Source organism: Meleagris gallopavo, chromosome 3, assembly GCF_905368555.1.
Source record: "Meleagris gallopavo chromosome 3, MGAL_WU_HG_1.1, whole genome shotgun sequence".
NCBI classification, from domain to species: domain Eukaryota; kingdom Metazoa; phylum Chordata; class Aves; order Galliformes; family Phasianidae; genus Meleagris; species Meleagris gallopavo.
Window position 1 is genome coordinate 85,153,272 of NC_139406.1, and position 24,501 is coordinate 85,177,772.

General features: G+C 40.3%; 1 protein-coding gene across 12 annotated transcripts in view; it reads right to left on the bottom strand.

Annotated features, from left to right (window-relative positions):
* The window catches only part of CYRIB (CYFIP related Rac1 interactor B), a 97,135-nt gene that overhangs the window by 43,368 nt on the left and 29,266 nt on the right, over positions 1–24,501 (bottom strand). For 10 of the 12 annotated variants that reach the window (XM_085221687.1, XM_085221679.1, XM_085221685.1 and 7 more), the window contains exon 2: positions 312–391. The gene's annotated coding sequence lies outside the window, so the exon portion shown is untranslated. Of the gene's footprint in view, positions 1–311; positions 392–21,585; positions 21,650–24,501 lie in introns of those variants that run through there. The other 2 variants (XM_010709316.4, XM_010709314.4) reach the window with 2 other exon arrangements.

The window sequence follows — 24,501 nt, forward strand, 5'->3', positions numbered from 1 at the left end:
ACACGTATTAATCTCAGTGGAAAAAGCAAAAAAGATAATGTTTAACATTCCACCACAGACAAAAGACTCCTCTTTTTCCTCTACCTACTGGGAGAGCAGGAATTGAGTCACTGTGTATTCTATTTAAGTATCTGCATGTTATCCAACCAATATTGTGCCTTTTGTCTGGGATGCTATACCTAAGCACAGAAAAACTACTGCATGAACTACTTTCTATTTTCAATACATCAAAATAATCTGTACTTCTTGTCCTGGAATATTACAGAAAACAGAAACAATTGACAAACAGACATCTAAAAAAAATGGTTTACCAGTTGGTAGTATCTTCTTGCAGTCTTAACAGAGAACTCCTCTTCCCCAGGTTACCGATGCTGCAGCTTGTCTTCAGAATCTGAACAAACAGAAGAATACCATTAAAACTAAACAATACACAGCACTTTTAATTACATCAGTCAGTGCAGGAGGCAAATCAATGTTAATCCTGTAATGCCAAGGAACAAATGCTGTTCTTTAGGAATCCAAATAAAACAAAGCATTTGTAATTCTACGGAACTGACAGTACAAGCAAATAAAGAGGCATCCTGACAAACTCTTCTGTGAGTCAGTAAGGTAATTAGCTATCTGTGATCACAAGCATCAGAAATAGAGCATTACATCTCAGCATTACTGAGCCAACTTGCATTTAGTTGCAGCAGAGGGAAGTAGGTCTCAGTTTATATATACTATCATATACTGCATATAAGGAAAGATGGTTCATGAGTACAGTTTCCAACTGTTAAAGACAAAAATCGTCAATGACAGCATTTACTCTTTGGAACTTAATATAATTTTGAAGTAAGAAATGTAAGTAAAATTTCTGACTTAGAAATTTAGTCTTGTATAGTACAACAGAAAAGCATTTCCTATGGTAACTTTCCATTGAGATCTACTGCAAGCATCTTTTGGTTCATTTGGAATAGGTTTATAGAAACATCTACCTTTTTATACTGGATAACTGGATAATAAACTAGCAAAGTGAACACCTTTCCATTGTGGTATTACATAAGTTTGTTCCATCTGGGATTTTGTAGGCTTCTTTCACTTCAGGGATTTCAGCAAATGTAAATGTTTTTAAGTGTTTTCACTTCACCTGCCCCCAGAAAACCACTTCAGCTCCTACCGCAGGCACTCCTCCTGTTACTAGAACCCACCTTATCAATATTTCACATTGGGTCTTTTTTTAAGAAACAACCCTCCTATTTCATACTTTGCAAAGCCAACCACATTCTGCAGTGCATCTGTTTGTAGAAATTAGTTTACAAGTTGTTTTTAGAGATCTGGTTTAGAAATACAGAATTCCTGTCGTGTCAATGACATCTGCAGATCCGCCTGAAGAGGCACGAAATATTCAATGTTCATTTGTACTACTTCAGCTACCAACAGCTCCTTTAGGTTGCATAATCCTGATTAATGAGCATTTAGCACCAAAATATGCTGTTTCGCAGTGAAATTTCCAATCAAATAAAACCTAGTCCTACCAATTTTCCCCTGCTTGAGAATGGGTGAAGGAATGAGAAGATCCCTGCAGTATGGAGGCTCTGAGATAATTTTAGTTTTATGAAAACTATCATCAGAAGTTCCTCCCCTTTTCCCATGGAAGAATCCTGTATCCCCAACAGCACCATCAGCAGAAGACAAGGATTCCAAAGATCAGGAGATCATTATGCAAAACGTAACTGACAAGTCAAATGATCTCACTCCCATCCTGAAGCAAGTCTGCTGCAACAGACAGTTCAAATGTTACAGAAAAGAGTAATGTCAACCAATGATAACTTTCGCCAATCTGTGCCAAAGGCAAAATGAGCAGGTGCCTCAGAACTTAATGTTTTTGTTCTCCCTGCAAGTGTTGCTGTCTAAGATACTAATTCATTCTCTTGAGGAAAGAAATCTAAAAATATATCAGAACACCTTCCTCACTGTGTCAAAGCACAGCATCTGTTTCAACAATTGTTCTAACGGTCCTATACCCAGGAGGGAAACAGATAATCTGTAAGGTCTCTTCAAGCAATTCCAATGATTCTCTCTAAATCATGGCTCCTCCTCCTCCCAAAGTGCTCTATAAAGTCACCATTCCTGACAATTCAGTTACAAACCCCTGTATGGAAGCCGTAAGGTCTTATATTCACATGCTGCTTTGTATATCACTGAGCAGAGCAGCACAGGTCCCAGCCTTACAACTGCAACTCAAAGCTCTCATGGCTGAATGATCACCTATGTATAACTGCAGCATGTATAATTTCCTCCTGCACTCAAATACTAGGATCTTTCTACCTTGCTATAGTGTAGTAGAAAAAAGTTTCTTATTCAGTACCACAGAATAGGTTTTCTCAAGCGTGACTGATTGTTTTACTAAACCAAATATCTGTTACATTTCCACTGCACCAACTCACAATTCAGCACATTTCCAGTTTCATCCATGCAAACTTCATTTTTACCTGAAGCAGCAGGTAAACGTGCTGAATTTTAACAAAAGCTACATCCAAAGCTGCACAGAGACCCTCCTGTTCCCCAATTCCATGCTTCCCCTGCACAGCCCAGCAGTGCTGCCCTCTTGCTCAGCACCTTCCACACTGTAGTCTCTCCCTGATGAGCCATGCCTGCATGCTGACCCTTCGGCAAGAAGGGAAAGAAGTGCCAGGAGCTGGAGCTCAAGAGCAAGCCTGGGTGGGAAATGGCAGAACAACAGGTACTGCAGAGCAGACAGTTCATGAAAATATCTGCTTCCATAGGAACTACGTGATCTGCTGGGGCCGGACAAAGAGTGGTCTGGTGCCATGCGAGGAAAGACACTGCTGTGTGCCTCCAGCAGCTGTGCAACAACACACAGCACAACAGGGACTGATGTGGGGTCATGCATAGAGCTACAGAGGAAACCTACAAACACATGGAAAAAAAATCTCCAATTTTCAATGTAACAATCCTTCACTTGTGTTCTGTTTCAGTTGATATAACCTGTTAAGAACTTGTAACCTGTGATATAAATGACAACACAGGAGAATTAAGCAGTTGCCATCCTAGCTTTTCTGTGCTGATTCAAAAATTAATTTTCTTTACTCCTCAAAGGTCTACAGAACTAAATTAACACTGCTTCTTTGACAAGCTAATTAGCATAGCTGGTGAACAACAGAAGAATTTGCTCACTCTCAGAAGACACTCCTGCTTACCTTTCACATGTTGTGTTGGCACAGCTTTGTAATGATGAATCCAAAAGGACACAGACCATAAACCTAAATTAGGGAGACCTCACCTATCCATTACAGTGATCATCCCTTACTTCATTTGTTTTGTCACCTAAGGAGAAGGTGGAATTAAATTCTGCAGTACAGCACCTGACTCAATCTTGTTTCCCATTCAAAATTCACACTCAAGAAAAATAACCACTAAGATGCAGAGTCTTCCGTGAGTTGCACCGTGTTTGTTTTTCTCTGGTGTATGTGTTTCAACAGGCACACACTCAGCCACAGCTTCTTCAGCCTCCAAGGTGTAGCTCTTACCTGAGCAATAAGGGACAACACTTCTGAGATTAAGGCAGTATTCCCAGGGGAAAACAAGCAACAGTACAGCCAATAACGCAGGGGCTAACATCATAGAGTTCCCTATGCAGGATAGTTTGCTGAAATACTGTGGAAAAACAACTCTTACTGCCAGATAGATCAGTTTCTAGGCAGAGATTTAATGTTATCCCTACAAGTTTTTCCAGTCTTTGCTACTATTAATGCAGGAGTCACAGATCAAGCACACTCTGTGTCAGAGCAGGCTCCAAGTGCTCACAAGCAGGTAGCAGGGATGGCTCAGGAACAGAGGGAAGGTGAGGTCCAAGTATTTCCTTCAATTCTGCATAAGCTGAGAGCTGCCAGCCCAATCACACGTGCTCCAGTTCTCTGCCTTGCTCTGGTTGGTTGCTCACTGACACTGCTGAGCTGACAACCTGGAATAGCTTGAGCTGCCATTTCTGTGATTAGCAGCTTATGCAGCACATTCAAGAACCCATAGAAATGTAAATTTCACAGCTTAACGCAGCCAAGTAATCGTAACTAAAAAGCTTTGTCTAAACTATGCTTAGGAATAACAGCACCTAGCATTAACCTATATACCCAACACTACTGTACAGACATGAATCACACCCAGAATCACTGTGCTGTGCACATCTGAGTTTGAATTTGCTTAGGCCCAAACGGAGAAAGCACAGGAGACAGCAACAGAGATTTGAGGTGATCCCTCCGCAACATGGATCTCAAACAGGCCTGGAAACCCATCAACAGCATATCCAGAGAAGGGCAACAAAGCTGGTGAGGGGTCTGGAGCACAAGTCTTGTGGGGAACAGCTGGAGGAGCTGAGATTGTTTAGTATGGAGAATAAAAGGCTCAGGGGAGACCTTACAGCTCTCTACGACAAGCTGAAAGGAGGGTCTGGTAAGGTGAGAGTCTGGTAAGCCTCTTCTCCCACGTAACAAGCAATAGGATGAGAGGTACTGGCCTTAAGTTGCACCAGGGGAGGCTCAGGCTGAATTTAAAAAAAAAATAAAATTCTTCTCTGGAAGTGGTGAGGTGCTGAACAGACTGCCCAGGGAGCTGGTAGAGTCCCTGTCCCTGGACATGTTCAAGAAGTGTCTGGATGTTTTACTGCAGGACCTGGTTTTGTGGGGACATATCGGTGGTAGGTGGACAGTTGGACTTAATGATCTTGGAGGTCTTTCCCAACCCTGATGATTCCGAAAAAAGGAAAAGCAACACATCGACTCCTGTAAATGCAGGAAAACCTTTACATGCTACAATTCATACAAACAGCTTTAACAGAAAACAAAACATGACAACTCTATTGGTCACTTAAACAACTGACTTCGTATCTTTTTTTTTTTTTTTTTCCTCCAACTTACTTCAGCAAAACAAAAATTTACAGTTGGAAGAGGAAATCATCCTGTAAATTTATGAATTGCCTTCCAGGGATCTATTACAATATGCCCTGTAGTCTGCTTCTACACAGCTGAAAAAGTAAGTTCTCACTGCTCTGCTTCCAGGAGAGTAATGAAACTGGGTAAGATCAAAAGAAATGATACTAAAATTCAGTAGTTACAGCTTCAACCGGAAACCATGCAGTCAGTAACAATGGTGCTAAGATGCAATACACTGTAAATGAAGATTAATTTATCTTCACAAATTATAAAGTTGCAAAGGCAGACAAAAGACACTCGTACCTCACCTCTCATTGCTCCTACAGCAAACATCTGTCACAGGCTTCAAGCATTATCAATCCAAGACAATGCTTTAATTGAAGTGTAATTTACCACACTTAACACACAGAACCCTGACCAGTTTTTCCTGTTAATTACTCTAAAGTCGTTGAAAAGATTTCTAACTGTAAGCATTTTCTATGATTCTCTCTCCTTTCAGCGCTATTTTTCTGTTTTCAAATACCACACATGACATTTTGAGTTCAGCAGAGCTGTATGGTTTATCCACTCTCCCTTAAAATACAAGTTCCCAAAACAACCTGAAGTTGGAGGATCTTAACAGAATAACACCGCATCACTCCTCTAAAGGGAACAGCATATGCTCAAGATCCAAGAGTCTCCGCACACTTCAGAAGATTCAAATCTGTAAGGAACGTTTGGATTTTGTGTTGAGGGATATGGTTTAGTGAGAACTACTGGTGAGAGATGGATGGTTGGACTTGATAATCTTGTAGGTCTTTTCCAACTTTGCTGTTTCTATGATTCTGTGAAATCAGATCTTTTACCTTTAAGCCCTCATTCACTCACCTTCTTGGAGTTCAGGAACCTGTGCCAAGATTTACAGTAAATGCAGCAGTAGAAACAGAGTAGATCTTGACTTCAACATAAAACTGAAACTGCAAACATCAATTTCATCTAACCATACAATGAGCATGTTTCCCTATTTCACAAAGAAATGTGGAACTGTAAGAACAACTATACTGATAGGGATCATTTGAACATTCTGACATAAGACTAATAAGACTATTTAACTAGGAAAAAAACCCAAACATAACCAATATTTCACTGTTTTCCTTTAAAACAGTTACTCCTTGCAGAGCAGCTCAACTCCTTAGTGCCCCTACTCAGAGGAAGACAGAACGGAGATGAAGCACTCCCCAACTTCCTTACAGAACAGGTTTCAATAGCAAGATTGAACACAGCAAGGTTCAGCTATACAGACTGAAACACCACAAAGATAAACACAGAATCACAGGGGTTGGAAGGGACCTCTGGAGATCCCAATGCTAAAAGCAAGTTCTCTCCAGTAAGTTACATAGGAAAGCATTCAGGCAGGTTTTAAATAACTCCAGAGTAGAAGACTCCACAGGCTCTCTGGGCAGCTTGTTCCAGTGCTCTGTCACCCTCAAAGTAGTTGAGTTGAGAAAGTTCTTGTGTTCAGATGGAACTTGTGCTTCAATTTGAGGCTGCTGTCCTTCATCCTGTCACTGGCACCACTGAAGAGAGCCCGACCCCACTTTCTTGACTCCAGATCTTTAGGTATCTCTAAGTGTTGGTAGGATCCCCTCTCAGATGGCCAACAGCAACTGTGCCCTATGCCATGTTATAGGTTTTCTGTATGCCACCATAGAAATAATCTTTTCTACTGCTGTTGAGAGGATGACTCTTGATACAAGGCAAAAGAGCAGGACATATGCGATGAGAAAACTTTGAAGATTTCTTCATTCTGAAGCAAAGCTGTCTTGTCTTCATGACTCAGATCAATTATTACGTTTTTTCTTTGATTTTTATCAGACCTGGCCAGGGGACCGAGTGAAATACTCTGCTGAAACAAGGAATTAGCCCATGGGATGAACACTGGACTGACCTTAATTCTTCTACTCTCTAAAGAGGTAAACTAAAAGAAATTGTACATGAAATGAACCAGCAGACCAGCACAACTGCTACTGACTCTACCTCAATGGTTAAATATACAAGCAACCTATGAGAACTCTTACTAAGTAAGGCTTACAGCAAGAAGACTGCAGTTGCCCATCCAGGCTCCAAAGAAGAGTTTCAGTTTTCCACTAAACAAAAATCTACTGTGAGTTAAGACTTAAAACCAGGACTTACCTGTGCCATAAAAATTCCTCCTCACCAGGCTGTGCTCAGCCTTTCCTGGATCCACCCCTCCAACCTCTATTTGCAAAGCACCCCAGCTGAGCGAGGCACCCGCTGGCTCACACACCAACATTGATTTCAGGACTCCACCAACAGATCGGAGTCAGGCTTCCCACGTGCTACAATCAGCAGGCAACTATGCAGAAGAGCCTTCCTCTTTTCCACAAGCTGCAATTTAAAAACTCTTACTACTGAAAGCACATAGCAGGGGATAGAGAAGGTACTCTGAAGCCCTGTAGGTGGATATCTGGTCAGTATATCCTTTTTTTTTTTTTTTTTTTTTTTTTTTTTTCCTGTTTCCTAATCATCTGGATTTAGACAAGCTTATTAACTGGTCTACTGAATACCAGACATTACTTCAAGTTCTTAGCCATGTTTAGTAGACCTAGCTTTCTCTAGCTGAGGTTCAAGTAGTCCAAGCTCTCAGCCCAGGTGGTCTGAATGATGTTTCCAGGGTTCAATATTTAATTTTTCTTGTTTTGCTTAAAAGATACCACAGTGCTTCTGTTTGCAACCTTGAGAAGGAAGTCTCACTCCCAGAAAGCTGTTGACAGACTGTCTCAGTTTTTACATCCGCTTCTCACTAGACATTAAAAGCAAGTGGACTCCTATGCTGCACAGGAAATCTGATGAACTTTAAGCCATTCTTACACTCTCACATCCTCCCAAAACTTCAGCCTTTATCTGTGAAGTAAAAGACCTTTGTTGAAAATACAGTTGGAGGAGCCATCATCAGAGGCTTTAAAACACCTTTCCTACATTTGATGCATGTTATATCCTAAGTCAACAGGAGTTCTACAATTATTCTACGCTGCTTTGAAGTAAAAGAGAACTTTAGAATAATTCTTATATTCTCCTGCAGAAGCAAAACACCAACATTCCAATGGTCACATATAGGTTCTACAGCCTGCAATAGGGGATTCAATTCATCTTTTCCAAATCTGACTATCCTTGTAATAGCAGGTAAGTCGAAAAAAATCTCTTTAATTCACAGACTGGTCCTGGTTTTTTGCTCCTGTAAGGCTAGAAATACTTGTTCCAAGATTAACAGCTTTGAGGGTACAGAGTTTTTCATGGGGAAATGCAGTCAAAAACCTAAGGTTAAAAACACACATGAAAGAAGGGCACTTTAAATAATAAAATTCACATTGAAGAGTCAAGCCCAGCACATATTTAGGTAGCTACAGATAGCAATTTTGCTTCTTAGAGTGCAACGAGAGACATACAGCTCTTTTTCATCCACTTGCCATTATCTCTGTGAGTGGATGCAAGCACATGCAGCAAGACTATAATCAATACCAGCACTGCATCCGCTTACAGACTTTCAGAAAAGTTCCAGGTCCATGGATTTGAAAGGTAACAGAATAGGAATAAACAGCACTAATAATGCATAACTAGACTTTAACTTAAAGTGCCTAACTTTTGCAGTTTCCAAATTTACATCAGGGACTTCATCTGCACAGTGCTTTAAAGCCATGTGACAAGTTCACTGCTCTATAGGTGAAATGTGCCCTTCATGAGAAACCCACAGAGCCACTACCCACGTTATCAACCAGAGGAGAGGCAGTACTACATATGAGCCAGTGTTCACCCCAACAACAAGCAGAGACTCCCAAGCTCCTCAGAAGCTCATTATCTAGAGGAGTGTTACTTGTATTGTGCAACACACACACAGAAGCAAGCTCCAGCTTGGCAAGAGGTGCAAACAAAAGCATGCACATGCACTGTACATGCATACCTTCTAGGAAGAAACTGGATCTGTCATGTGGTGTTGTGTACTCATCTGCTCAAGGACTGTGATTCAGTGCCTGCAGAGCTGTACAAAGACTATGATTCAATGCCTACAGGGTGTGTTGGATTTGGTACAGCTGCACTGATTAATTGTACACAACAGACATGTCTGACTGCTGACAGGGAAGGGCTACACAGAAAGTTAAGAGCACTCAGAAGTGAATATAGCCAGGTTTCTGTGCTTTCAGATTTATTCAGTGTAACTACAGAAATCTTCTGTATCATCTGGTTCTTTTGTTTGTTTGTTTTTTAAAAACCCTCAGAATAAATGAAGCCAGTTAACTTTCATGATAGGCAGGATTCAGTTCAATGCTTGTCACACCTAGCATGGGATAGAACAAACATTACCTACTATGGAATTATTTGCATTGCTATTCATGAACTAATACAATTTATCAGGGACATCTCTCGTTGCGCAGACACTGCCAAAAAACGGCATGATTTATTGGTGATCCTCCAGCAGAACTTCCTATAGCAGGAACCTTCTGACACAGCAGACGTTTGCCAGTAGTCTCTAACTATTAGAATATGACACAAACAAGACAGAGGAAGTGAAAAGATAAACTTAACTATAAATCTCATTAATAAAGATATGCTTGTCACTGAGTCTAAGCTAAAAGTTACTTTAGCATTACGGTACTGTCATGAGCATCACAGAAAAACTAGAACAAGTAAGCTTGACTTTACAAGAATAATGTAAAAATCACTGGCCAATCAAGCACCTTTCAGCAGCTTTTTTCAGTCTTTCAATAAACATGGCTTTCACAGATTTAGAAACATTATGAATATTTTGATTTTTCTTAGTCTCTTATCACGCGAAAGCAGAAATGGATGCTGGCCTCCTGGGACGGTATCTCCCATATCAATGAATCATAGAAAGACCTGGGTTGAAAATAACCTCAAAGATCATCTAGTTTCAACTCCCTTGTTATGCACAGGGTCTCCAACCACCAGACCAGGCTGTCCAAAGCCACATCCACCCTGGCCTTGAATGCTTCCAGAGATGGGGCATCCACAACCTCCTTGGGCAACATGTTCCAGTGTATCACCACCCTCTGAGTGAAAAACTTCCTCCTAATATCTAACCTAAATCTGTCTCACTTTAAGACCATTCCCCCTTGTCCTATCACTATCCACTCTCGTGAACAGCCGTTCCCCCTCCTGTTTATACACTCCTTTCAAATACTAGAAGGCTACAACGAGATCTCCCCAGAGCCCTCTCTTCTCCAAGCTAAAACAAGCCCAGATCCCTCAACCTTTCCTCATAGGAGAGGCACTCCCGCCCTCCGATCACCTTAGTGGCCCTCCTCTGGAACTGCTCCAAGAGCTTCATGCCCTTCTTGTGCTGGCCGCCCCAGACCTGGATGCAGTACATCAGATGGGGCCTCACAAGAGCAGAGTAAAGGGGGAAAATATAACTGTAATATAAATAATACAGTTATATACTTAAAAGTACAAATATCAGCAAAAGTAGTATTAAAATTTGACTGAGACTAAGAGAAGGAAAAGTTTTCACTTTGCAATACCTTTAGGCAATGTATAATTGCAGAGGAAAATAAGGAGTTTTCCACAGATAATTATTAATCTTACTCCTATCTTCGAGTTCTTTTATTTAGGAGCTATTGAACTACAGAAACTAAGAGTACAGTAACTAGACAAACATGCATTTTGATAATTTGGTTAAAATTTTGGTTGCTTTCAGGTAATTAACACTGCTGCCCCTGTTAGCTATAGTGAGGCTAAACATACAACACCAAGCATTGCAGGACTTCAGTTAAGTATCAAAACTCTGCTACAGCAGCAAGCCTTGGCAAAGGTGAGATTGGACACATCTGGAGGGGAATAAGCACAGAAAAGGCTGTTTGCTAAGCCTTCAAAGAGTACACACACACTGAGATCTCTTAGATCTTTACATTACGAAAAACAAGGTGCTGAAAAAGCGTTATATCCAGGTCAACCACTACAACACTGCTAGTGGTTGCTGTTGGAGGAGTGCCTTAAAATGTTAAAAAGTAATTAAAAACTAACACTGAACTTTTATTAGGACAGATTTCTAATATCAAGAATGAGAGCAAAGTACAGTTTAAATTTTACTAGGTGTATCACCAATACTAAAAATATATATAAATGAAATTGCTCCACAGGCAAGCCCTAGATTTGAAGGTAAGTTTGTGTAAATGTTGAGCAAGACTCAACCCATCAACAGGATCCACCATCCGTACCCTTTTCTGGGTCTGAAGAATCAATCACCCCTAGAGAATACAACCAACTTTTTGGTCTTGTGGTCATCCAGGGCACAGTCAGGGCTCACAAACACTGCGCTTACAGCTGAGAACATAACTCTGCAATGACAGAAGTTATTGAGCAGTTCACAGAAATATGATAGTTCTCTCAAGATCACAAGCAGTCAAGAGACCAGGGAGGAGAATAAGGTGGATCCAGATAGGTGGTCTCTCGCTGACCCTAGGATCCATGCTGTGACCCTAACAGATGGCAGAGGCCATCAGCTACTGCGCTTCCTTTGCCAACTTTGAAATCAACAAATGAAGTCCATACTCCATTCCCGCAAGTAGCTTCTAAAGCAGCACCTTAAAGCAGAGTTTTCCCTGGATGGCATTAAATCTCACTAATGCTGGAAAGCAGCACCACACAGGAAAGCCATTGATAAAAACTAACTCACGCGACTTGTAAGAAACCCGTGTTTGTCAGGCAGCTTCTCAAAGCCTCATTCACTGCTTCTGCACATCTACAGCACCAGGAAAGCAACCCATAGTAGGAAACTCAACTATGAGACAGCTTCATTACTGCCATAAATTCCACTATACACATTCAAATCTTTGATTATCTTAAGAAATGTTACAAACTATTTTACAGACATTTAGTTTCTGCAACTGAACACACTATAGGTAATATCAAAGAACTGCATCAGCACTAACTTACCTCAAGGACCACTGTTCTGAAAAGGTACAGCAGGGTAGGGTTGAGCTAATGAGACTTAAAGAATATCATCAGCTCTTCTACTAGCCAGCAAGAGCTGCTGCCCAAAGGAGTGGCTCAACCTCTTCCCAACCGCAGCTCTTTCCTACTTTGTCATAAGCCCATATGCTGTAAAGCCAAAGGCAGAATTACTTATCTCATTTTCTTTTAGTCTTCTGTCTCTGGTAAGAGCAGCTGAATGGCAAAAGGGCCACCATTCAGCAGCCAACTTCAAGAAAAATTACCTCACATTTACACATAAGGAAATGGAAATTTGAGAGAAACACAAATCAAAAAAAAAAAAAAGTGCACTGAAGTCCAGAGAGGGGCACAAAAAGAACAGACAGATAAACAGACCTCCCAATAGATATACCTTCATGTGTAGAGACACTATGATCTATTCTACCCTTCTGAATGTTTCTGTAGCAAAGGTTTTCAATCTGGAGTCACAGTACTTGACAGTATCCTGGGCTTCCACAAAGGTCACACAAGAGCTGGAAAACTTTCAATTAAAATTGAATTAATGTTTCACGATATCAATTTTAAAGAAATACGTCAGTTTAGTTCTGTATTTTGCTCAGTGAATAAAACACATAGAAGGCAAACCAAGTTTCATATCTTATGCCGCTTTATAAATTTCCAGTGGAGAAACAATGCTAAACAAACCTGTGTCAAGACAAGGTTGTTTAGGGATAGGGATGTTTCTTTTTTACTTTAACTTTACATTTCACTCAGCCACATCAGTAACTTTCACAAGCTGACAGTCAGAAAAGTCAGAACAGAACAGTGTGGTGCTTTCCTCAGAATTTGTAACTGCAATTCATCACAACTGAAGAGCTTCCCCAAGTTTGTTTTTTTAATAATATTTAGAGAGCTTATGAGTTAACAGCAGTTTTAAGTTATTTTATTTGTGTCACTGTTGTACAGCCTGTCAAGAGCAAATGTTATCTACCATCAAGCTGCACACTTACCCTTACCACGCTTCTCTGACGTGCAATTACTGTTATCAGAAATACTGCTATTGCTGAGGCATTCAGAAGTGTTGCAACAGTTCAAAGTTACTATTACAAACAACCCCAGCATGCAGATTTGTAGCGTTCAGTCTCTTCTTTCACTTGCACTTCTGTGCTGAAGAATAAAAGCTTATTTCTGTCCTGCTTACTCCTTAAAACGTCTGAGTATTTAAGGAAAAATGAGCACTTCTGAAGTAATTGATCTTTAAGGCTTTGTTTCTGCTTTCAAAAATTCTAACCAAGTGCATTTTTCCCCATTTACAAAATAGATACTCTAAGATACTAAAATAGACACTTACTATAATTTTGAGAAACCAAAATCTGTCCACACACACAGCTTTGGTTTTTTTCCTCCATTCGTGGAAGCAGAGTGCAAGCAGTTCCAGATGCAGCAATTCTGAGCATGAATGTACAAGTAACAGTCAGTAACAGTCATGTACACCCAGTAATTTCCACTCTTGTCACTTGGAAATCAGTGAGCACTAATTAAGCTGCCAAGAATCCCAAGCCACAAGGCTGGTTGTAGTTTGGAAAGACAAGCAAAAACAAATAGACAAGAAAACCCAACCCAAACAAATCTGTCCTTGAATTATTTGAAGAGAAGTGATCAGGCCAAAATAACACAACTCTGAGAGAGATCTCAGTGTACCAAAGCTTCACACTTTACACCAAGGCTTAATCCAAAATTTCATGACAAAATTAGTCAAATGACCTACAAAGTCAACTCAAAGCTTACCTGAGTTGCTATGGAAGAACAAAGAGGTATGTGCAATTACCAGCCTTGCTCTTATAAATCCTCAAACTTGGAACCATTTAAAACAAAGTTATACAGCTGGACTGTACTCAAAGTGAAACACACACTTCTGCTACGTTGATAAAAGAAAGTTACTACCTATTATCTGCTCCTTCAGCCTAGATTAATCTGCTTCTGTTTCAGAACACTGGTTAATTCACTCAGTCTTTGTATAACTATACTCACAGAGAATTGCAGAGAAGTATTCTTTACTGGTAGGGAGATCTTGGCAAACAGTTCCTTCCACTAGTTAAGAGATGAAAAAATAATCAAGGAATGCCTTTTAACATTAAGATGACATATGAACTATGAAAGCAATCTTCAATGTGTATGAACAACACTCATTAGCAAAACGCTTGATGAAATACCTCCTCATAGCCACAGGGAATCTCCTAAAGCAGATGTAAAGAACAGCACTGAAAAACAAGAAAATGGTACACATGCTCAGAATTCAAAGGCAGGCATCAAGGCCATCAGTCCCATCTTACTTTTGAGTTCACAAGTGGAAGTGGAATTGCCTGTGACAGGGATCACAGGATTAGACTTACGTAACTTTCACATAAATCATTTGCCTTCACAGCCCTGAAGGGAAGAGAGCCTTTAAAAGGTATTTGCAAGACACTAAGTGTCTTTCTTAAAGCTGTTCTGTTATCAGACCTGAAACCACCTGTTTCCACTGTGCACAGAAAAAAAAACAAACCAACAGTTGGCCAAAACAACCAACTTCTAAAAAAAAAAAAAAAAAAAAAAAAGAACTGTCAAAAAGCCAGAATGAGGTTGGAATACAGCCAAAGACATCTGTATTCATAACCCTTTCAAGCGTCCTATTTATCAGAACTGGATTGTTAAGAATCATTGTTGCTTCTACATAAGACTGATATTCTCAGAAGCCCTGACAAACACAGATACTTTCTAAAAGTATCTAAATATACTTTAAGTTGAAAATTAACAAACTAAAAAACTTTTAGAAGAACTGCTAAAAAACACGTAAGCTTAGAACAACTGGATAGTGATGCTGGCATGAGGTAATGCCAACTATTTTATCACTTATCCTCATTATTTCCCCAAGGGAGACAGGAAGACACACATTTTATTGCTGGGTAGAACACAAAAAGGTTCACTGTAAGAAATAGCAGGAAATTAAAGAAATAACTTGATAAGAATTCTTGGGTTATACCAGGAACACAGATAAAACTTCAGTTAGAACAGGATTGTAACCAGTTCCAGTAAAGCAGCTGTAGTTATAGGTCAAACAGACTCTGCTTTTTTTACTGGAGCCAAGCTCTTAGCTGGCCTCTTGAACAACGCGGTATAATGCACAAGTCCTGCCTGTCAAACATTCTTGCAGGACTTAATATCTGTGTACGCTTAGAGCTTTCCTTCATCTTACCATTTAAATAATCTCAGCTTTCTTGTTAGCAACTTTCATCACCCCCTTTTCATTTGAAAGGCTTTATCATTCATACAAATAGCCATGCTTCAGAGCAACCTCACTCACAAGAACACGCAGCCCCAAACTCACAACACATGACAGCCAGTCAACACGTTACCACTACATATACTCAAAGAGACTTCTGTTTAAGCATGCATACTTCATTCAACACAGTTCCCCTCACCTCCCAAGAATAATTAAGAACTGTCCTATTCAACTTAACCTTTAAGCACTGCAATAACACCAAGACTGTAAATTCCCTGAAGTTCCTCAGATGGCACAGTTGCACCACTGGGAACACCAAACTCACACAGTGAGGCTGCCTCATCTTCAGTTTCCAGACCAGAGCTTTATTGTCAGCTACTTATGTTACTCATTTAATAGCCTTTCACTCTATCTCCCACAGAACTTACCCCAGTCTTTCTAGTTGACCTAACTTCCAGCTATATCATGGAAAGAAAATACTGTCGGTTCTCATGAGATGGATCCAATCAAACAATGTTTAATGACTACTGAGATACGCAAGAGGGGAAAAAAAAAGTTTGTCAGTACACAGAAAGAATTTGCTGAAATATGTAGAACTACAAAATATTTTGCCCAGCACCATTTGTAGCACTCTGTCAATTACACCAATAGGAGCTGGCATGATGGTCTGCTCCACAGTTACAAGTGCAGCCACGTCACACCTTTACACACATACACAAAAAAGCTCCTGCTTGGTAGCCAACACTCTTTTAAGCTATAAAGTCCATTATTAACAGTTTTTCTTTTTTCTTTTTTTTTTTTTAAAGTACTGTTTTTGTTACTGATACAACTTATGCTGGAGTTAAACTAAGATGCAGTGTAGAGTTTTGCTTTGGGTTTCTTTGTGAATACAAAGCCACTACAAAGACAATCTACTCAATCATCATTAAGTTAAACAGTTTGCCAGAATTAACCAAGGAGCCTGGTACTCATCTCCAGTTTGCTCTGAGGTGACAGTAAAACATCTTAACAACCACAGCTCAGAGGAAAGTCACACTTGGAACAGATTTCTGACTGGATTAGAAGCACAGCACCATTTTAAAACAAATCTGAATCTGAAAGAGTATGCAGTTTAACAACCCAGCAGGTCTCATTCACTAATATAAAATGCAAGTCATTAAAACCTTGGATCTTCAGGATGTCCTTTTCCCATCAACTGCCAGCACCACTTGTGGCTATGGTTCCCAGCTACACTACTTACACCAACAGCATAGACAATGAGAATCAGAATTAGGACCTGCAGCAGAGTTGAATTCTGACTTACTTCAATACATCTTACTGCCTTTTGATGTCCTTCAGATTGAGACAAACTGTTCAGAGATTTTAGTAGGAGAAAGGTTAAGTTTATTTTGGTTTAGCTTTATAGGCACGTTCAATTAAATGTTCATTAAACTGCCCCCCCTTACTGACACTGAAGTGAGTAAAAATCAGCTCACACAGCATTTGAATAAAAACAGGAATCACTTCAACGAAACCAACCTGAACCAAACCTGCAAGAAGTAATGTCTCATTTTCAACCAGCAAAATAATTCCAGTTTCATGCAGATAACATCAACAATCGAGCTTCACAGTGTTCACACAAGGGGAGGAAAAGCAGAGCGCTAACACTGGAAAGTAACCACCCAATAAGCAGTGTGTTATCTTTAAACTAAGCAGAATTGTAAAATTCCAGACAAAACAAGTGTGTTTAGCACTGAGTAACGTTAAGAGCAGCTCTGTGAAAGCTGCTGTAGCTGGTAATTGGCACCTGCGTTCTTGCTGCCCCCAGCCCAGCTCACTACAATGGGCTTTACATAAAGTGGAGAAAGAACTTCTTTCCCTCCGTTCAGCAGGTTAATTCGAGCTTCTCCTGCTGAATGCAACAGCAAAAAGACAAACAGAAGCCTAAATTCCATCACAAAGTTCAGATATGTAGAGCAAGAGATGCTAGCTAGCGCACCAACGAAAGCAACGTGAGGAAAAAAAAAGAGATCTATACAACAGCCCCATATCAGCAGCTTTGCAGAGCCACCTTACACACACAAGATAGTGGAAAAATGAAGAACCCTTTGCCATCTTCACTAACAAGCAGGCTACTTCTTAGTTCTGATTTAGGACACCCCTACAAGCAGCTCTCAAGGCAAAGGGTTCCATACCCAGTGCACTTTATAAAGGTAGGACAGGTTTCCCTGCTACATCATTTTTTGGTGTTCGAATGAAAGCTCACAACTGGTATCACAACGAGCACTTACTTCAAACACACTGATTTTCAGCACTGCCAGGAGAACAAGTAGTGAAGTGTTCTTATTTCTACAGAAGCTATAAATACAGCATCACTTAGAGATTTCTTCTTATCTGAAGGCTCTTTTTTTTTTAAAAAAAAAAAAAAACCTAAAATATTTTCTTTGCTTTTTATTCTTGCTAAAACCAGAGGACAAACCCAAGCCCTCAACTTTCTTTTTAAATTAAAGGATTTTTATATTGCAGCACCATACTGACAGTGAACTTGGACCACTATCCACTACACTCACATTGAAAGAATCCAGATGGGGGTTTCTGGCAATGGAACAACAGCCAAAATGATTCACACCAAATGTCCACCTAGCCCAACAGCAGGTATTTAACAACAGATGCTTGGTGCTCTTTCAAAGGTAGTTAAAAGACTTTTTGGACCAGAAGTTCACATCTGCATCTTGAATAGCTACCAACATCTTCAGACTCTTCAACCAACACTGACAGCAAGTGCCGAAGTTTTTTTCCCCACACAGTAACTAACTTAGAAGTCTGATTTATTTTAAACCTACTGCCTGAAAACTGGATGCCAACTTCACATTCCATGAAGGGCTATTCATTTCCCATTAGCTTAGGCCATGTTATTTATTTCCTATACCTTTATCACATTACCTCTCAAGTGCCTTGAAACCTAAGCCTAAAGTAAGTAAGTTAGTATCCTCTCTCTTATGTTTCAAGATTTTTAAGTTTTCAACATCAGCTTGGTCTATGAATAGATTTTATTGAAAGCAGGCACATATACTAATTCACCAACCAAGAAAGTAGGTCAGCCATTTTCTGAACAGCATGCAGTTTCTCTACAAACAAGCAGAAAAAGGGATGATGGCACAACGGTGCCATTTTAGTGAAGCCCCTCTTCTGCCATCTATTCCCTTCCCATTTCTGCTTTCCTGAAGGCCTCTTTCTTCATCTGTTCCTTAAAGAACAAACTTGCCAAGCATGAAAACAGATGAAGGATAAGCTCACAGTCCTGTATCAGCCATTCAATCACGTCACAACTTTGTCTGAACACCAAAATATTGGGCATTTCCACTTTCCTCAGCTGCACTGAATGCTAAGATGACTGTTTACTGGTTCGGAGGAGCTTCCAGTCATGTCTTAAAAACAAATAAAATCCTACTTTCAACAGACAACTTCATAAAGCATTGTTAGAGGTAGTTTTAGAGATCAATTAATGTTCAGCAAGATTTTGTTGGTGCAGCTAGCAAAGCCATGTTTTATTGGCATCTGTATGCTATGCATGAAAATCCACTTCACACCTTGCCCAAGGAGTGGGAAGAACTAACGCTCCAAAGCCAAAGAGTGTTGGGCTTTTTGATTATTTGGGGTTTTACTGGTTATTTTTCTTTATTGTAAAGCTGCACTTCAGAACACCATCCATTGTGTTCAGACCTGCAAATGAAAATGATTTAGGACTCTACAGAGGAGCAGAGCTAGTGCTATTGCTGTCCCTCTGTCCACAGCTTACCTGCTTGCTGACACGTCAGCTGTACTGGATCAGCCATCTCCAACTCTCATCTGACAGTAAGTAGGGTTCATGGAACTCTGTGGGGTGTGTGTATGTGTGGAGTGGAGGGGGGGAACAGGCTTTCAGACTCCTACAGATTCAAATGATTTGAATAAAGTGGGGGGGATGCTTTTTATTTTACCTGCATTCAAGATGGCGTTAATGGCTACGTCTTCTTTTTATAAAAACAAGAACATTCACACAGCTATGCTTTCCTTCTTTCCCATGAGCAGTTTTACATTTTTTAGCAACAGTACTGAGCCCTCTGCAAAGGTCTGCTGTAAGCTCAGAACAGGAGAACAGCTACATCTCATGTTTCCTTCCTTCAGTAAAGTTGAGTCACATCCTTAGGTCTCCTTTTAGAAAGCTAACAAACCATGTTGAAAGAAAAAAATATCTTTAGTGGAAAAGCCTCACATTCAAGAAAGCACAGCACTGACACAGGCCACAGTTCAATCCCATGGCTCATTTTCCACAATGCCACAGACAGGAGGACTGCACACCTTTTTGTCTGTCAGAAGCAAAGCCTGCCAAAGGATTTCACAGACAAATGAAAGGCTTTAACATTTATTAGGAGTGAATTAGTGCAAACCAATTCCTTTTAATTACTTTGTTAAAAACAAACGTCACATATGGAAGAAAGTAGGAAGTTCAACTATTGCAACAGAATGCCTTTCTGAAGAGCATTTCCAGTATGAAGTTAAGAGATATACTTGTTTCCTTCAGTCCCCTTAAAGCTTCAGACAAACTAAAGCTTTTACGCTGTTTGCTTTAGGCAGCAGAAGAAACATGGTTTGTCTTGTTTCCTCCATTGCACCAACACAAACACACCTGGGTTAACATGAGTAGAGTCCCGTTGTTTGGTATTTGAACCAATTTCCCTAGTCAATTTAGAGCAGGGTAACTGGCACATGAACTGGAACAAGTGAAAACAACTAAGTTTACACCTTTGACAGCTACCTCTATTTATGTAATATACTGTTATTGTTCATTTCATCATACCAGAATGGATAGATCTCTTCAAATCATCCAAATTACCTACTTGCATGATCAGAACAATTCAGCCTTTGGGATTCACTTCCAAAGAGTCAACATATGGGCAACGAGACACAGAAATTAATCACTTTCTTATAAATGTGATAGCTAGACAGAACTGATCCCATTACCAGGCAAACAGACAAGGCATTTCCATTCTTCCTGCTCTGATGAACCACTTCAATCTTGGGATGTGCTCTGCTTTTCTGTAAACTGCACACAGATCAAATTGATACAGGTCAATCAACTGTAATTGGTGCACGGCTCATTAAGCACGAGACAGTTCTGGGGCTGCAACTTTCAGAAGTGTTTTCCAAATTTATTTCTCTGAAGTTATTAAACAACAATGCAGCATATTTAAAACAATGACCACACTATTTCTATTTAAAGACTAAACCAGTGCCACTTTTCAAGGTACATGGTCAATCACTTGGAGCAGGTGCTGCAGTGAAGGAGGAAGCAGTGGCTCAGTTTCCTGTACTGAGGATATGGCTGCTGTGTTAGAGAGAAACTTCCTCAAAGTTCTCTCTCCATAATTAACCTACAGAACACGGGTATATAAAAAAGCCATCTAAACACTCAGCCCAACCACATTTTCAGAATGTAGCTCTGATGCAACTCAGAACTTTGTCATTATGAAGATCAGGAGATAACAAAAGATCTGCATCTTTCAACAAGTATTATCTACAGCCTGTGATAAACACTACTTAACCTAATTCATGAAAAAACAGGATACTGACTTTGTTTCTCTTGCCACTAGAAAAGTTTGAGTTTTGACCTTGAAAATTGGTTTCACTGAAAAAGTGAAAATTATCTTTTCCCCCCCCCCCCCCCAGGAAGCACTGCTTTGGAATGGATAAGAGCAGTGCTTGTTGCAATTCAGAGACGAATTTATAAAGGCTCACTTCTGCATCATAAAACCTACTCAGACCCAAAAAGAGTACCTGTCAGAAAACTAGACTCCTGCAGGCACAGTCTGCCCCAATTACAAGTACTGAGAAACCCTGAGAACCACAGTGGAAAGGGAAAAACCACCTCCAGTTCAACACACACAGTTATAACAGAACCAGTCTGGCCTTCTGACTGGACCCGTCCCATGTGAGGAGCTTAAGAGCAGACCCCAATACAAATATGCTTCTATCTCCAAATCTGCGTGGTCAGAAAGTGGCAGAAATAAAATCAGAACAGAAAAGTTTAAGTTATTCAACTCAAACTATTGAGCTCAATTCAAACTATTTCCTTTTTCAGGCAGTTCTAGCCTCAGTTCTACTGAGATGATTACAAGCATTAACAATGCTCAATGAAGGAAGTGCCTGGATAACAAGCAAGCTTATCACACTACCAAATTAGCTAGAGCAAGTAGCAGCTACTCCAACCATTCTGTCGCTAAGAATATAAAGAGGAGAACAAAGCAGAGAAAAGTGTGGTGGGTCAAAAGGAAAACACAAAGAATGTTCCCTATGACAGACATTTCCTGAGGTATGAGCAAGAAGAACGTTCTAAATAAATGTCCAATAAAAGAGGATTAGAAAGGACAGAGCAATAAGAATGAAACTACCCGACCAGACATGAGACAAGAGCACGAAGCCTACCTTCCAGTTACTTCTATTTCACTGCCCACATGCAGCACAGACTTCAAGTTTCCATTATAAGCCCATCCTGTAACAGCAGTCTCAGCAACTTATGGAGCTCGGCACAGCTGACAGTAGTAATGAAGAGATGATGTTACACACATAAGCGGCTGATGAAATAAAAAACACTTTTATTAGGTGCTCTCCTTCAGTGAAGGGCAGCAGATGAAGTGTAGGAAGCAGAGCTCGAGACCTCCTAAGGAAACGGGGGGAAAAAAGGAATGCCTTAACTAAACCAGCTTCAAATCAAACAAAAACCAACAAAGAGGGTCCAAAGTATTTTGGAAGAAATAGGTCATTTATAAAACACTATCCTAAATAAGATGACTATTCAGTCATCTAACAAGGATTGTATTCATTATCTTAATTTTTTTCCTCTGAACTTGCAAAGATGAACTGAAACAGTAGCTCTCATTAACACTGAAAGCTGTCCTCAGAAAAAAAGATATACTTAAAAATCAGCACAAAACAAAAATCATAAGAAAAAAATGTAATTAAAAGTACCTTGTATTGCTGCACAAAGTTTCTCCTAATTTACAAACACAACAAAAATGAAATGCTGTCATTTGCTGAGAGCAGCATTTTATCAGGACTAAAGCAAATATCTTCAGTTGTTTTTTTGTTTGCTGTTTGCTTTTCCAAAGCTCTGATTTAAAGCCAGGAATCAGACCAATTCTAAGCACAACAACTGTGCTTTTCATTTTAAAGAAACCATTTGGCTTTGGTACTAGGACTGAAGATGATGCTCTTTAAGCAAGTTAAAGCTTTACAGTTGTGGAAATGAAATACAAGTTATTTGAAGGTAGGAAGTGATTTTTAGTTGTTATTCTGAATCTGTTACATATACAACAAGACAAAATTAAGCAGCATTGAATCATCGTGACAATGGCGTAAAAGTGACACATTGTGAAAACTGCACTTTATTGCAGTCAGGGTGTTTTATTTCCTGACAACTGTCAGCAACACACAGCGTGTTCAGATGAGTGCACACACACTTGTTCCCTGGCAAAAAGGACCTGCCCCCAACAGATGGAACAAGAGCATAAGCAAAGCCTACATCAGTGGCACAGCAGAACAGAGGCCTGAAAATCAATTCAGTATTTTGTCCAGCAATTAAAATACTAGTTTTCTAAAAATACTTGTGGTTCTACATCAGCTCAAGTTTGTCTAGGCTCCAAACTGTCCTACTGGAGTAACTGTCCCCCTCTACTCAGCTCTTATGAGGCCTCATCTGGAGTTCTGCATCCAAGCCCGGGGCATGGAGCTCTTGGAACAGGTCCAGAGGAGGACCACTGAGGTGATCAGAGGGCTGGAGCACCTCTCCTATGAGGAAAGGTTGAAGGAACTGGGCTTGTTTAGCTTGGACAAGAGAAGGCTCTGGGGAGACCTCATTGAAGCCTTCCAATATTTGAAGATACCATATAAATAGGAGCAGTTGCATGTGTTTATGACACTGGATAGCGACAGGACAAGGGGGAATGGTTTTAAACTGAGACAGGGAAGGTTTAGGTTAGATATTAGGAGGAAGTTTTTCACTCAGAGGGTGGTGAAGCACTGGAACATGTTGCCCAAGGAGGTTGTGGATGCCCCATTCCTGGAGGCATTCAAGGCCAGGCTGGATGTGGCTCTGGGCAGCCTGGTCTGGTGGTTGGTGACCCTGCACATAGCAGGGGGTTGAAACTAGATGGTCACTGTGGCCCTTTTCAATCCAGGCCATTCTATGATTCTATGATATAGCTAACTATACTTTACAGTATGTGGACACATATGCTAGCACATGGGTGCATATCTGATGTCTATATATTGATATATGTATTTACATACACTCTATATACAGAGAGTAACTATAAGATACCTAGTGTATTAGTTTCCTGCATTTCTATCCTCTTTTGACAGATGGCTGTTGGGGTTTGTTTGTCTTTTTTTAAATGAAGTTTTATAATGACTGTACTTCCTCTTCTTTTTTAGGGCTGCTACTCCCAGCTCCTGCCTGACTCACCCACACGTAGCTGTGCTTCAGCATGTTGCACTTCATGTTCCTTTACCAAGTGTCACTACAGTTCTTAGTTGAACTGAAGATACTTAAACTGCATAAATCCACCCACAGGACTGAAGGTGGGTAGAGCTGACAGATCACAGAACTCAGTACACAGAAAGCCTGAGTAAGGCCAGAAAACAGCACCCAAGGCTCTGATTGTTCAAAATTTTTGTTTCTGTGCCCTTTACAAACGTAAACATTACTATTCAACATGAAAGTCCCTCAATTTGCTTGTCACATAGCCAGTATCACATCAGCAGTCAGTTGTGCTTCTAGAAAAACCCAGAGTACCATCTGAGTTTTTGATCCAAACTACTCCTGTGATCTTTTCCTCCCTAACAGGGCACAGACATTTCCACTTGAAAGACTCAAGGTATTCGTTGCCAGTGAATGCAAAGCCTTCAAGAGAAACCTACAGCCAAAGCGTTCCTATCCCTGCTAGCTGCAGAGCTGATCAGCCAAACATGAACTGAACAAAAGCCAACACAGTAGGCCTGGCAAGAAAAGGCAAAAAAACCACAGCTCCATCAGCAGAGGCTGCTGTTCTTTTCTTTACCCAGGAGTAAACTTCTTTTCCTCTCTTTAAAATACTACTAACCAGAATAAGCTGCGTTCACAGGACTTATCTTAAGCAGAAGCTCCCCAGGCAAAACTGGATGATGAGTTAGTAGGAGGATCCAAAAAAGAATAGCAAAGGCGTTTTACCCTTCCTTCCAGTGACAGAATAAACAGATATGGTTCTCCTAAGAGAAACGTGAGAAGCCACAGGGCTCTACAAAACAGAAAGTACTCACAGCTCCTCCCTTCCAGTGACTACATCCAGCAAGACTGCCTAAGTA